Genomic DNA, 15,267 nt, shown 5'->3' with positions numbered 1-15,267 from the left:
ACAGTTTTCTTATTGACCAAAGTCTCTTAAGCACATTCATTATGCTCTTTATCGTATCTTTTTTAGAACTTTATTCCTTTAACTTCTGTAATTGAATTGTTCCAAGTAGTACAAGTGACCAATAAATGAAAACTTCCTTAAAAAGATCAGTGAGTCCCCAGAAAAAAAAAATTGTTAATTTTTTTAAAGGCTGTGTGTATTTACTTCAAGCTGTTAACAGCTCTTGGTGGATAATGTTCAGAGTAAGACATGGGTTCTGCTAGAAGGCCAATTGCCAATGTGGAAACAGCAGTTGACTAATTAGCTGGTATTCAGTGGACTTAAAGGTAACATATCACTTATGTGGAGGTCACTTATTTGGCATTCATAAGTCCAGAATATTCAGCATGGAGGGAGGGAGAAGAAGCCAGGGGTGGGTGTGGGTGTGTGTGTGTGTGTGTGTGTGTGTTTTAGGGGAATGGTGTATACAAAAATAAAACTTTGAAAGCCATGCAGGTGTAGGGAGTCTTAGTACTGGCACTCCTACCTTGGAATCATGATGATCGGCTAGGCCTGCACCCCAGCACCATTGGTTCTTACTGTGCATGTGGCCCTGACCACCTTGTCTACCGTTTTCTCCTGTATTCAAGTCAACAACATATTAGAGGCCAAAGTTGGTGCTTGGGGTGGAGAAAAGCCATCAGAAGGAGATGCACTGATAGCAAGAAAAGACGTCAGTGAACACAGAAGAATTCAAACAGCATGGCTGGTGACCACTGGGGGAAACTGGGCACCGTGAACAGAGAGGAGTCCTCTGTGCTGTTTCTCACAACTGCATTGCATGCGCATCCACAATGATCTCAATAAAAATTTCAGTTAGGAGAAATGCATGGCCAGCTGAGGCCGTGCGGTACAGGGGCAAAACTGAAATAGGAGGGATGTTACGCTAGTTTCCGAAGGCACCTTGTGTAATGGTTGTTCACTGTAATGATCCTGAGTCATCGCCCAAAAAAGTTAGATTAATCATACGTTGATTCACCATGTTTTGCTTAAGGAGATGGGGAAGTTTGAAAGATACTTTGGAATAAAACACCCAGGAGTCTTATATGGAAAATTAATTTCTGAATACTTCCTGCACCAGCTCCCCTCAGTGATATGTAGCTGCTTTATGAGTTAACATGAAATGTTAGCATAAACCTTCCAGTGTATTCACATATATACGAAAATGTTTATTTATTCTGCCCAAAGGTGCAAAAAAAAAAATTCATTAATAGAGTCACATGATGTTCAAATACCATCACTGGGTTGTTCATCTGTATTCCTAGTGCGAATTGTTGGTTTTGAATTTTTAGCTGAAATAATACACAAAATGTCATGGGTTTTTATTTTGTTTTATCTTATATTACTTTTTATTTTTTGTCATGGATTTTTAAAAGCTGGTGAGACAAAAGACCCCCCTCTATCTGGTGGGACTTACCCTGGGTGGTGCACAGTTTCTGTAAAAAAGGAGTTCCAATCACTTTTTGTCTCTTTTTATGGTTTTGCCTTTGTTATATTTATTGTTCTTCCACAGTTCACATCTGTGCCTGGAAGTGATCATGTCACCTGGAGTAGTGTCTGCATGGCCTTTTTTTTGTCCAGGAGGAACAATCCTAATTTGAAAAATGAAGTGCTTGCTTACCAGCCATTATTCTGTTTTTTAGGTTATTGGTTAATTTTCTTCCTCTCCATAGCTCCATTTTGTAGATGAGACTACCATGGCACTCCATGGTCAACACGAAAATCTCTGTTGGTGTTGTTAGGTATTTTGGGACATTTTTATGGAAATCCCAGGATTGGAAAGCCCCCCAGGGCCACTAAAACCTAGTAACGGTTCTGAAGCATTTTGATTTTTATGTGCATATGGTGCATTGCTGGGCCTAAATTTTTAATAATCCTACTCATAAGAGCTTTTAAATTAACTTCTAATGGTAGTAGATTTCTTTAAGTCTTCTGTGCCTTTAGATATGCTGTAATGCAGTTAACCAGAATAAGGTTGGTACAGACTTTTCTGCTCCTGAATCAGATAGGCTTCGTGAGTTTTGTTTTGTTTTGCTAAGAGAAATTATTCCCTTTGAAAACGTAATTAGTTTTGTAACCCGGTCTTCTGCGTATCCATGGAAACCATACCTCCGATTGCCATGCTGAAGGTGGAAAGTATTCTCTTATGGGTAGTCGTTTGTGACTAGTCCAGGGGAGGGAAATGAATGTACTTGGGCTGCATTTAAGAAGAATTTGTTCTCTGGATGTTGGACGCTCACAACAGATGGAAAAGTAATAAAAACCATTACTTCCCAGGAAGTAAGGAGCAGGTCTTTGTGCTGACTTTTTGGGGTGGGGACAGCGCGGGAGGGGTGTGGCACAGGGCAAAGGGCCTGTGCGTTGTTTGGCGTGCTGGGCTGTGAAGTGCCCCGAAGCTCCCTGCACTGCTCCGTTGGAGACGATGGGCTCCCCGCATCCCCTCAGTGGGCGGGCCTTCAGGACAACTGCGGAGAGGTTGAGATGGTGGAGCTGGAGATGCCTGGGAGAGAGAGATCCAGGATCCAGGCGTAGATTTGAACAGCTGCTGGCTGCCTGGAGATCAGCCTCCATGAATCACAGGCTTGGAGAGCTCCTTTGTGGGGCTGGAGGCTGAAAGTGAAGAAGGAAGGGGGCGACTCCCAGCTGATACTCTGATGCCCCCAGAGTGCTTTCAGGGCATGACAGAAAATGGGTCGTACTAGCATCTCAGTCCATAACGTTCGTTGTTTGTTTAAAAGCTTCCCCCCTCCCATGTAATCCTCATCTTGTATTTAAAGTAAAGGCTGTAGGTCTGCTTTAAAGGCTGACCAGAATGGCTTTTATTAGACACTGAGTTATTTGTAAGGGGCCCTGGGGGCAGGGTTGAGACCCAGAGAGAAGAATTTGATCAATTGATTTAAGGTGGTTGGAAGATTGAAATGTTACTTGATGGCTGGTCTTATCCAGGATTTTGAGATTTCAAGGAAAAGTGGACAATGCCTGCTTTTATCCGAGGGATTTCAGCAGTCATATGATCAGCAGACCAGCCCCCAGGAGCCACAAGCTGCAGTCTTGGTGCCGGGAATCAGTGCAGCCAGGGAATCTGAGGGTTCACAGGATGTGCTGATTTTGGAGTCATTTAGCCAGGATGCTTTGGGTCGTTGCCTAGGTGTGCGTAGAAGTTGCACATCTCAGGGACGTGTAACATATGGCCTCAGATTTATTGGGGTGCGAGTCAGAGAGGTGGGCGGCAACAGTGAGAGCAGAGGGGAGCGGTGTTGCTGGTGACACACAGTTCCCTGTGTGCAAGAGAAGGTGGCCGCCAGGCTGGGATGGTGGTATAGAGCCAACCATCTTGTTAAGCAAACTCCTAACACGGGGACAATGTGTAGAAGTCTGCAACCACAACCTCTCTGGGCAGAAGTAAATGAAAGGGGCTTTTGGCTCTATGCAGCATAGGTTTTATAGACCCCCAGGAATCGACTTAGAGCTTTGACCCTCTTAGTTTGAACATGACTATGGAAGACATGAACTGTGCAAGTTAATCTGCAAAAATCACATGGGATCGCTTTTATATGGCTTTCATTTGCTAAATGTGGATGTTTCCATTAAGTTTCTCTTGCAGATATGCCCACACTATTAAGTCTGAGTTGGGGACATATTAGGAGCATTAAAAATCAACTTATAAAATAATAGATTTCCAGGGGTCTTACAGGAGAGTACTAGCAAGATGTGAGGCTGAGTTCCTTTAGCTCTGTGATTATTAATAAACCCACCTATTATCAAACTGCACATTACTCCTGTCATCTCTGGTTTCCTAACAATGTATGTCCTCTAGTGTTGGCTCCTTAATGAAAAGTGAAGAAATAACCCTGTTTTATGGTATACACGAGATTTTAGTGGTTCCTCTCATGTCTTTTTTATTTTTTAAGTTTATTTATTTTGAGAGAGGGTGTGTGCTCCAGTGGGGAGGGAGGGAGAGGGGGGAAAGAGAGAGAGAATCCCAAGGAGGCTCCACATGGTCCTTGTGGAACACAACTTGAGGCTCAAACGCATGAGCTGTGAGATCATGACCTGAGCTGAAATCAAGAGTCAGGTGCTTAAACGACCGAACCTCCCCCCCACCCCCAGCCACCCGGGTTTCTCTAAACTCTTAAAGATAGTGTTTTCTTTTAAATAGAGTAGTTCAAGCGTACAGGTTTGCATTCTTCTTAATGACTTTTTTATATCTCCTGAAAAGAAATGAAAAAAGAAAAAAATCCATTCACCCAAAACCCCCAGCGATCTGCTGAATAGCTGTAAACCAGAGAAATGCAGCTTTGAGCATTGGGCCTTTTATTATTTTAAACTCTGATTTTACGGCCGAGTTCTAATATGTGACCAAAAGCATACATGAGTGTTTACCTCTCTCCCCCCCCCCCCATTTTGGCCACATGGAAGTACCTAAAGAGATGGTATGTGCCACACCCCAAGAACGAGGCACTCTAGCGGCCGACGGACTTGAGAAGGCTTGAGGCAGCAGTGTCTGTTCATCTCCAAGCTTGGCCTTGCCTGTGCTGATGAGGAGCAGAGAGCCAGCGAGCTCCTTCAGCCTGAGTTCTGAAATGTCTGTGCCCACAGGGGCTCTCATGCCTGGGCAGAAGGAGTGAGGGAGAATTCTGGCCAGGAGTCCCCTCTACCTTGTTTGTTTTTCTTTCCGTAATCTCTGTACCCACCCGGGGGCTTGAACTCAGGATCCTGAGCTCAAGAGTCACATGCTCCTCAGACTGAGCCAGCCTGTACTCCTTCTCCCCTGACCTTTGAGATCAGTTGTAGATCTCACTCAGCTGAAGTTGTCCTCACAGAGGGCCCTCCAGAGAAGTGGTATTCTGCTCTTTAAATCAGGAAGGGCTTAATGTGATTCTGTGCTCTCTCCTCAATTGTTTTGGTACATTTCATAAATGTCCTACCTTGGAGTTCTAGATTACGCTTTGTTTTGACTGTGTGTGTGTGTGTGTGTGTGTGTGTGTGTGTGTGTGTTGGTGGTCTGGGTAGGGGCTGGCGTTTTTAGGAGAATTTTAATAGGTTTCATTCTACATCGTCCAGAAGGTTAGTATATTGTAGACAACTCATTTCCCTGCATGTTAAATTGCACATTTTCCTAGGTTGACTAGAAATTACGATCTTGTTTTGTTTTTTTTTAAGGAGTCCTCTTGTGGTTAAATGGTGATGCTTTTTTACCTTAAAGAGATCACCTTCTCTCATTTGGCCAGAATACGTTATCAGTTCACACATGATTTAATAAATAAAATTGACTCCCTTTCCTCCTGGCTTGCCTTTTGGAATCAAGGATTCTAAGAGTGTGTGAGTGTGCACATATTTGTTTCCTGGGGCTCTTGATCTGAGTCCTTCAGCGTATTTGCTGTTCGCATTTTCAGTTCTTCTTAGCGTGTTTAGCTTTCTAAGTTGTTGATGAGTGTTAACATAATCCTGTTACAATGAAGAGTTTTTAAATTTGATGAGAAAGAGATCCCAAATGGGAGTTTAAAAAATAAAAATAAAAAAATACCAAATTCCTCTATTTTAATGAATAGAAGTGAATTGAGAGTAGGGTAGAAATCCCAGCTAACTGATGTTCATATAAAATACTTCACATCTGCGTGTGAAAGGTTGTACTTAATAAGACTGAAGACTGGTGTAGAGGTTCTCTTCACAGCGAGCTGTCTCAGGCTAGGCCAAGCTGTGCTGAAGCATGAAATCAGCTCTAAAATCTCCACGGCTCAACCCTCGAAATGCGTTTCTCATTGCTGGGAAACTAGTGCGGGACCAGCAGCCCTCTAGTGTGGCTCCCCTCCAGGCTGTGGCTCAGGGATCCAGGCCGCTCTCATCTTCGAGCTGGCCTGCTGGCCGTCACACGCTTCCAGGCGGCCCCAGGAAGGAGAGGGCAAGCAGGTCATATGCCAGTGTTAAAAAGCCTCAGGCTGGGAGTGATGTGTGGCACCTTGGCTCACAGCCCATTGGTCAGAATTTGTCACGTGGTCTGCCACCTGCCAGGCAGAAGCGTAAGGGTGCCAGGCAGCATGGAGGAACACGTGGGTGTTCTCTGAGCAGGACACCCCTTTCCCACGTGCATGTTCGCCACTCTGCTTTCTTAGTTCTTCTTGAAGCATACTGTGCACAGAAAGAAACTAGAGAAGGTTTAGGCCTGAAAGGTAGAACCTAAGAAGTGATCTGTGCCACAGTGCTGTGACTCTACAGTTGTGGTCCCCAGGCCAGCAGCATCTGCATCACCTGGGAACTTGTTAGAAATGCAGATTCTCAGGCCTCACCCCAGACCCTGTGAATCAGAGTCTCCGGAGATGGGTCCCAGACGTCTGTTACAGTAAGCTCTCTGGGCTCGTGCTCAGGTTTGAGAACCATTGCCCTGGATGAATGGACTGTCTCTGAGCACCTGTGGAACTGGTGATTAAACCCTGAAGTGCCAACATGCACTTGCCAGTGTATTTATGCAGTAAACGTGTGGTCAGGTGCGAGCACACATAGGGTAACAGCAAGCACTTTGATAGACTGTAAACCTCACCATGTTAAAGCACTTAACACGTTCCACTCAGACGTTTCTGACAATTGCCCTTTGAAGTAGAGATTATCATTGTCTCCATCTTCCAGATGAGGGAACTGAGGCAGAGAAGGTTCTGTAACCAAAACCATCTAAGGGCAGTGCCACAACAAGGTCAGGCCACTCACCACAGCTGGCAAACGGAAGGGGCGGGATTCAAACCCAGGAAGTGTGGCTCCCAGGTCCACTCCTTCACTGCCACCGTTCTGCCGGCTGATCCCCAGGCAGTAACCCCCCAGGCCCTGCCGTGGTTCTTCTCTTTTTCTTAGAGACCGGCTGGCAGAATGAGCAGGAAGTGCGGTGTGTCGGTGGCGGTTCCCATTACGGGCGAAGCCCCTCACCAGCCGCGTCAGTCGTTGGTGGTTTAGGTGTGTGGCGGGCTGCGGACAGCGTGGGCCAGTCCTGGGGATGCATGGCTGGGCAGCAGTCGCCCAGTCATTTAACACCGAACAATAATAGAACGGGGTTGTTGGGGCTGGCACCGAGGTGCTGCCGGGAAGGTTTTCTCAGAGTGAGGTGGTCCGGTTGCACCGGAACGTTTTTCTCCAGCTAACCCGTGTGTGTGTCAGGGGCGCCAGAGGCCTTCCTCCGCTCAGTTTCTATCTTCCTCTGCCCTCCCAGATGCTCCTCTGAGGCCTCTTCCAAGGAGGCTGTCTGAAGACAGTTTCTTTTTGAGTTGGGGGAAAGGGTTCTCCTCCTTCCCACTGGGGAAAATCAGGAAGAGTCAGATGCAATCTAACCTTTTGAATTTTGAACTGATGGCAAAGGAGTTTCCAAATGACATTGAGAACTGCTTTTCCAGCAGTTCTGTTTCCTGGCATCCTTTAACCTTGTCAATGGTTAACTGCAGTCTCTGTCTTCCAGGTGGGTCTGTTATGTGTTATTGTTTATGGGTACTTTGCCGGCCCCTGCACTTCCTTGCCTTCTTCGTCTCCGGGCTCAGCAGGCTAGAACTGAGCTAGCTCCTTGGAGGCTCTGCCCCAGGCCAGTACCAGCTTCAACTCTAGGTAGAGGATAAAGATAGCATAACCCCTTTCGGTTTTCATGTTGGCCGGGAACAGCTGCTACGCTTTGTATAGCTCTGAACCTAACATTTCATTGCAGAATTGCTGAAATTTTTAGTTTTCTGCAAGCCAGGGCTTAACCACCAGGTTTTTCACATTCAGTCTTCCGAGTCTAGAATTTTCCTTTGAGAAACAGTTGCTTGCCTAGGAGTTAGGCGATGTAAGAGGACAGAGATGGGTGGGGGGAGGTGGGGGAGAACTGTTTTGCATACGTTGTTTTACAGATGCTGCTCCTTCTTTTCCTCTCCCTCACTTCAGATGGTTTAATTTGTTAGGTGCTCTAACCTAGGTGTAGATAATAGAAGTAAATCTTGAGTCAGATCTAAACAAAAGAAGAAAGAACTGACCTAAAAAGAGCCACTGAACTCATGCTAATTGAATCACAGGGCCCTGCATGCAGATTCGTCCAGACCAGCTTCCCTGAGGGGGGGGGGGGGACCCTGTGCCGGCAGAGGGCTGTGTGCCCCTTAAGAGCCAACTTCCACACGTCCCGTGCGGATTTCCCGGCTGCATTCCGTGCTGAGGCGCATCTGGGTTAGAAGTTCAGCTGTGTGTGTGTTGGGGGGGGGGTCCCCTGAAAGCCATTTGGGGTTGGGCGTTTAGAACAACGTTTTCTGCCCCCTTGGAGATCTGGAGTCTTTGGTATTATTTGTAGCTAGAATCCACTCGTTTACTGTTTAGGAGCAGCTGTGTGTGTGATTTGCGCAGCTGTGGAAGGAAACCTGACAGGCTTGCCTCAGATCGCTGGAGTAAAAGATGCCACCATTTGAAATGACACATGTCCCTTTCTTCTCCTTTGTCAGCCGACCAGACTGGGAAACAGGATGCCAGCCTCACCCTGCGTATGAGGCTGGGGTTCCTGCTCCCCTGATGCCCTTCTGAGTACCTCCAGATCATGATCACGTGGTTGTAAATACCTAAGCTAACTGAGAGCCACCCCCTCCTCTCTTCAGCGTCATTGTCCCTGGCCACTGGGGCTGCAGGGGAGGCCTTTATTTATCTATCTATGCCTCTGTGCTCCCTCCCACCAGCTCCCTGGGGCCCTCCGGGCCCTGTGCTCCTTAAATCATCAATTCCCCTTTTCTCTTCCTCCTACTCACGGCGTATCACCCCCTGTCTGTTTTCTTGAGATTACTAATCAGTAAAATATTTGAGTGCCTACTGTGTGTTCAAGATTAAGATCATCCAACTGTGAACCTCCTTGAGCACCCCCTCAAATGGTTCTTTTCTGTATGTTCTTGTCTTCCCAGACTCAGAAGGGTTATGCACCTTCCTTGCTAATGCTTTCACCCATATTTCACCACACTACTCCTTCCTTCCACTCCTTTGTCCTATCTCTGTGGCTTAACCTGGGTGTTTCCGTCTTGTCCTGGACCCTCTTTACTCTGACTCCCAGCTCAGTGAGTTCTGGCCTCTCCCCTCCCTGGCGGGGCAGATGGCATGTACTCTCAGAAGCTCTGACCCAAGACTGATCCCATAGGACCCAGACTCCCTTCTGATTCCTGTCATTTCTCCACTTTCCAGGAGTCTAAAAAATTACTTAGCCCTACTGCTTGCATGGAAACCTTCTTCCAGTCCCCGTTCTAGGGCGACAGGAAACCTAGCCTGTGGCAGGAGCCCCTTACCCCCTCGCTCCCTCCGCTCCATTGTACGTCCAGCCTGCCTCTCTGTTTTCTTTGTTCCCGTTTCCAGTCAGACCTCCCTCCCCTGCAGTCCCATTCCATGTTCCAACAGGTTCTCCGAAAACTGACATCATCTTCTCTGCCTACACCGGGCCTGTGGCCCCAGCTCCCCTTGGCTTGCCCCCCCGCCCCCAGCAACGCACCCTCTGTCAGCAGGACCTGCTTCCCGGGCTTTTTGGGGTCCCTTCTGCATTGGGCTCCTTCCAGCCTCTCTTCCACCTCTCATCCCCTCCACTTACACCTGCCAGTGTTCTCCCTGGACTGTCCCTGCGTTAGTATTGCAGAGACAGCACTTAGCTTCTCATCATTTTATTCTTTTCTTCTTTCACCCAGGTGGGGAGCTTCTAGAATCCCCCTCCCCCGCCCCCCCCCACACCCAGTCTAGTGGCAGAGCCATGGTTCCAGCTGAGGTGACCGACACATGGATTTTTATCATCACGAAGTATCTGAGGGACACAGGTGGAGTATTGTTCCCTCCCATTTGTTAATTTTTTCAGACAGTTTTGTTTTGTTTTTGTTTTAACCTCTAACCAGCTTAAAGGCCAGAAAAAAATTGGTTAGTTTTCACCTTCAGAGGCTACACAAGGAAACAGGGAGGAAGCCAGCCCCCCTGCCCTCTACCGGTTAATCAGTCGCTTTTCCCACTCCCCTGGCTGTGACTCTTGAATTTTATAGTTGATATAATTCTCCCGTTTATAGCCAATTTATTTTATTTATGCATTGCAATTTAAGTAAGGACTATTTGGTGCTTAGAGGGCCCCAGTTTTAATTCTTGGCTTCTATTTAAAAGGCTCACTCATGCCATTACCTTTTGTTAATTACAAAACAAACATCCTCCCAAGACCACCCTCTATTCTGGGACCCCTTTGAGAGTCCCAGGAATTGCTAGTGTTTGGGCCACATTTACACCTCTACGTGGATCTCCTCGGTGCCTTTGATGGCCTAGAGGTGGTGGTAATATGCACTCAAAAATCTGTTTTAACCTAATGGTCAGCATCAGGAAACTAACTTGGTTTTAGCAACTATTCCTGGAGTTGCTGGGGGCACAGAACAACACCATGTAAATGCAGTGACATAAATGGGGATCACCATGATCCCCCCCCCCCGCCCCCGCTCCTTTCTGTAGAATGAATTCCGGTGTAACACTGCAACTGTTTACAGTAGGCATTGGGAGATCATTTTGGGAGATGGAGTTCACTGACGTTTATTAAGTCACTGCCATGTTTGGATCCTACCTGAAGTGAATTATGTGATTGATCTCATCTTCACAAGAAAAGGGAACATTTGAAAATCTGATCAAATTTATGGACTATGTCACAAGAAATAAATACCACAAATTTTACATACAGTTTCAACAGTATGAATCTTGTACTTGCTTGTAGAATGGGGCTTATCGGCCTGAGCATATCGCCCCTTGATCAGCACATCCTTACTTAGAGTGCACTAAACAGATGTTCACTGTGTGCCAGGTACTGGGCAATGGCTAAAGATCTCTAAATTGAGGGTGGGAGGCAGGGAATGGCTTCGTATCTTAAGGAATGCAGTCTTGATTATTTTCTTTACATATAGTTTAAAAAATTTTATTTTTTAAATGTGTATTCATTTTTGAGAGAAAGAGAGAGAGAGTGCAAGCAGGGGAGAGGCAGAGAGAGAGAGGGAGGCACAGAATCTGAAACAGGTTCCAGGCTCTGAGCTGTCAGTACAGAGTCTGATGCAGGACTCAAACTCCCGAACTTATGAGTTCATGACCTTAGCGGAAGTTGGACACTTAACCAGCTGAGCCACGCAGGTGCCCCTAAAAAAAAAAATAATTAATAAATAAATAAAATAAATGCTAAAAATCAAGTTTTCAGTGATATTATACTTTCCGTTTTTTAAAAAAAATCATATTCCCGTGACATATCTCATTTCACATTGCATCTTCCCGACTTTGTCCATAAATGCATTATGCATAAATGTACTATCTTGCTTTTTAAACTTGATCTAATTTTGTAACCATGTCCCCATGTTTGCACACATTGCCCTTCATGTTTGAGGTGGAACCAAGTCTGAGCAGATCTGGGGTAGATGGGGCAGGGTGGTGAGGACTCACCGGGAAGAGGTCCGGCTGGCTTAGGAGATGTCCCGGTGTTGCTGGTTTCATGGGTGACTTCCCTTTCTACATTGACACTCTGATAAATACTGAGAAGAATAAAGGCTCATAGCAAAGTATATTCCTTCTGGGATCAGCTCACTCCCGTCTCATACCTGCAGGTAAAACCATACCAGGTCATCTTTATTCCTGCTTTAAGGGCTTAAAAACTTCAGGAAGCAAACAATCTAGTAACCCAAGATTTCTGGAGGAAAAAAAAATACCACAAACCTATGCTGTCCAGTACAACAGCTGGGAGCCACATGTGGCTATTTAAATTTAGATTAAACTTAAATAAAAATTGTAAATGTAGTTCCTTAGTCACATTAGTCTCTGTTCAAGTGGTCAGCGGCCATGTGTGGTTAGCGGTTACCTGTTGGGCAGCGCAGGTAGAGGTCATTTTCCGGGTTGGAGAACTTGCAGCTAGACACCACTACTCTAGATCGTGTCGGTTCCATAACTAACGTGTTAGTTTTATATGATAGGCTCTTTGAAAGACAGAGGAGGATGGCTTTTGTTTTCCTCTGGTGTTACATGTGGCACAGTTCTGTGTGGACGTGTAACCTGTGAGTTAAGGCTCTCCAGGCACTTCCCCCCAACATCAGCAGCTTATGTCAGCGCTCGTTAGCAGGGTCAGTTTGACAGTGAGTACTTCTGTTTACATGGCTACATGTGTTATGCATTCTGTTCAAGCACCAGTGTCTCATCTTCCCATGCCTGGCAGCCCCCTGCCCTCCTTTCCCACCTCCTCCTGGACCTTCTCCTTTTTACCCCCTTCTGCTCCCTTTCTGGCCATGGACATTTTAGATTTTCTTTCAAGCATAACTTTTCTCTTAATCCTGCTCCTCGGTAGCCAGTCCCTTCCTGCCGCATTCTCTTTATTCTCTCCCGGACTGGGAATTTTTTCTGCATCTCTGTTGCTAGTGCAGGAAGGCCAGCCTCTCCCTTGCCCTCCTCACCCACAGCCTCACAGCGAGGTCAGTCCCGTGGTGACATCTTCCTGGATCCTCCTGTCTGTCCCTTAGACTGTATTGCAGTGGCCTCCTAACTGGGTTATGCGCCTCTCATCTTCCATTTCCAAGAAGTTTTTAAAATATCGATATGATTATTTCATCTCAGGATTTTTTTTTTTCCTTAGAGAGGATAGACCGTCAGTGGGTTCCCTTAGCCATGGGACGAAGTCCATCCCCCTTGGATGGAATCTCGACACCAGCATAGTCTTGCCACCCCGTCTTTGCCCTCTGCCCTGTTCCGCTCTCCCTCCTCAGCAGCGACGCGCCGGTGTGGGCTGATGGCTCCCAGGGGTTTTGTTCTCAGGGGCCAGAAACCCAACGCAGATCTTTTACAGGTAGACGCAGGGGCTTGTCTTCTTTTCTCTCTCTCTTTCTTTTACCAAGTAAGGACATTAATAACCAGTCTCAACCATATATAATCTTTATAATCTCATTTTAAAATTGAGGTACCTGACCCTAAGAAAAGAATGAATTCAACACTGGGAGTATCTTAATAAGTTGTCTGGTTTCCTGATTCGCTCAAGCATGGACGAAAACGTAGGCATGTGTGGGCCAGTGCTTTCATGACACCATGTACCATCCAGACATACCTCTTGGGTCTCCACGCATGCCCTGTCTTCTGAAAGCCACATCTTTCCTTTAAGCCCAAGTTCGCTTCTGCCCTACTGCCCTCACTCTTGATGACTTTACCTCTCGGGAGCCTTGCAGGCCTAAAGTGTTTGGCTCACGATTCATTTTCCCTCAGATTGGAACTTATCTCCTTGTGTCCTGTCTATCTCGGCAGTCCGCATGTGAGCCTTTGAGGCCTGGGGCTCTGTCTTATACAGTTCCTGGGGGTTCTCACATCCGGAACATTAGGTGACTAATGTCTGAGAATGACCACCATCCCCTTTCAGGTTTTCCCATTGATACCAATTCTTGCCCTAAATCCAGGGCACAAAGCAGTATGGAACAGCTCCAACACGTTAACTCCTTGCAGAGAGAATGCATACACCTTTTCTGTGTATGCTCCTCAACTTTGACTTGAGTACAGGATGGGGCCAGAAAGTCAAACCCCAGGAAAACAAGGACACTCATTTTTTTAAGTGTTTGGTTTTGAGAGGGAGAGAGAGAGAGAGAGAGAGAGAGAGAAAGAGCATGCGAGTGAGGGGGGAAGGGGCAGAGAGAGGGAAACAGCATCTGAGGCAGGCTCCAGGCTCTGAGCTGTCAGCACAGAGCCTGATATGGGGCCCAAGCCCACGAATTGCAGATTATGACCTGAACCGAAGTTGGATGCTTAACCAACTGAGCCATACGGGCGCCCTGATACCCATTTTTTTAAAGTGAAACCTTTCTGGTGGCTGAAGCCATTGAAATGACAAGTACAGAGATGCCATGATCCTTCTGAGCCTGGCAACTTTGATGGATTACTGTGTCCCTTTGTTTTCTCTTTCTCCAAGCTAAAAAAAAAAAAAAAAAAAAAAAAAAAAAAAGACAAAAAACAAAAATTTAAAGGAGCATTTGCCTAATGTGAATAATAGCATTTGACTCTAAATCTGGGTTGTACAGGACACATGACTTGCACCAGGACCATGGTACTTTCAAGATCTTCATGTAAGATAGAACTGGAATTACTTTGCATATCTGTCTTCCAGACTCTATTCTCCTTGAAAGAATCTAGCTGGTAGGTAGGGTTAACAAAAAACAAACAAAAAAAGTGATCACAATTAGTAGTTTCTTGTGGGTGAAACCTTAAAAAGATTATTCTTGTCCTGGCCAAAGCATAACATTAGGGGTTAACTACAAGTAATAAAATGACTATGGGTTTTTTCCCCTACATCTCTGTCTTTCCTGCAAACAGCAGTTTTACGATAGTCAGGTAGCAAACTGTCATATAATCTGTTAGTCCTTTTCTCTCCCTGCCACTCACCCCCACCCCCACCCTCAGCCCTTAGGAAAACTGTTTCCAGATTGGGAACACGCCAGGATGTCACTGGCCTCTAATAGAGTTTAAGGGAAAGTGTCAGTTACAATCCCAAATCTGTTCAGTAACCGGGGCCACTCTCTTGAGTTATATTTTGACTTCTGCGTTCTAGTTGTGGGGCCGGCAGAGCATGAAATTGGGTTTGTGTGAACATGTGCGTGCCTGGGTGTAGTGGACTGCGTTTTCTTTCCAGAATCATAATGAAGCATCGTACAGGGCTCTGAGAACGTTTCCTCAGGCATATTCGGTGAGCACCGTAGATGCCGTTGTTTCGCAAGTTTTTACTTTTCTTTGTACCGGTTGTTCTGACTTCATGGCTGGGAGGAAATTGAGGATGTTGAAGAGTGCCTGCTGTCTGGCCCGTGGTGCCGAGCTGGTTAGCTGGCTCCTCTTCTCAGATGGGCCAACACCAGGGCCGAGGCCCACGGCAGTGGGAGAGGGGCCACACGGAACACAGTCTCCTGCATTTGCATGGGGACAGCATGGCTGATCTGGTTTGCACACTCTTGTATATTGTCTGGGCCTCGTAAAGGGAGATCCTAAAAATACTGGCTCTATCTTGGAGTGATGGCATAGAAATTTGTGTTGCGAATTTAATGCGTAGCCTGGCCTTTGTTACTCGCTCGCCACCGTAACTCCATGGCCTCGCTCACTGTCACCACACCACCACGTTCCCTGCTCCTCCTCAGACCTCTTACCTTGGAAACTGTGAGGGGCTAAAGGAGTACTTAGGCTAGGAAGCTTTTCTTTTCTTTTTTGCTTTTAAATGTTTATTTCGAGAGAGAGAGAGAGTGCGTGTGC

At 46.3% G+C, this 15,267-nt stretch overlaps 1 protein-coding gene across 11 annotated transcripts in view; it reads left to right on the top strand.

Moving 5' to 3' along the window:
• The window catches only part of RREB1 (ras responsive element binding protein 1), a 177,568-nt gene that overhangs the window by 81,948 nt on the left and 80,353 nt on the right, over positions 1 to 15,267 (top strand). Inside the window, exon 1 of one of the 11 annotated variants that reach the window (XM_029944988.1) lies at positions 9,764 to 9,818. The exons of the other annotated variants lie outside the window; for them this stretch is intronic. The gene's annotated coding sequence lies outside the window, so the exon portion shown is untranslated. Of the gene's footprint in view, positions 1 to 9,763; positions 9,819 to 15,267 lie in introns of those variants that run through there. 11 annotated transcript variants of the gene reach the window in all.

The sequence above is a fragment of the Suricata suricatta genome, chromosome 7, assembly GCF_006229205.1.
Source record: "Suricata suricatta isolate VVHF042 chromosome 7, meerkat_22Aug2017_6uvM2_HiC, whole genome shotgun sequence".
Classification (NCBI taxonomy): Eukaryota; Metazoa; Chordata; class Mammalia; order Carnivora; family Herpestidae; genus Suricata; species Suricata suricatta.
This window is presented reverse-complemented; position numbering and strand designations above follow the sequence as displayed.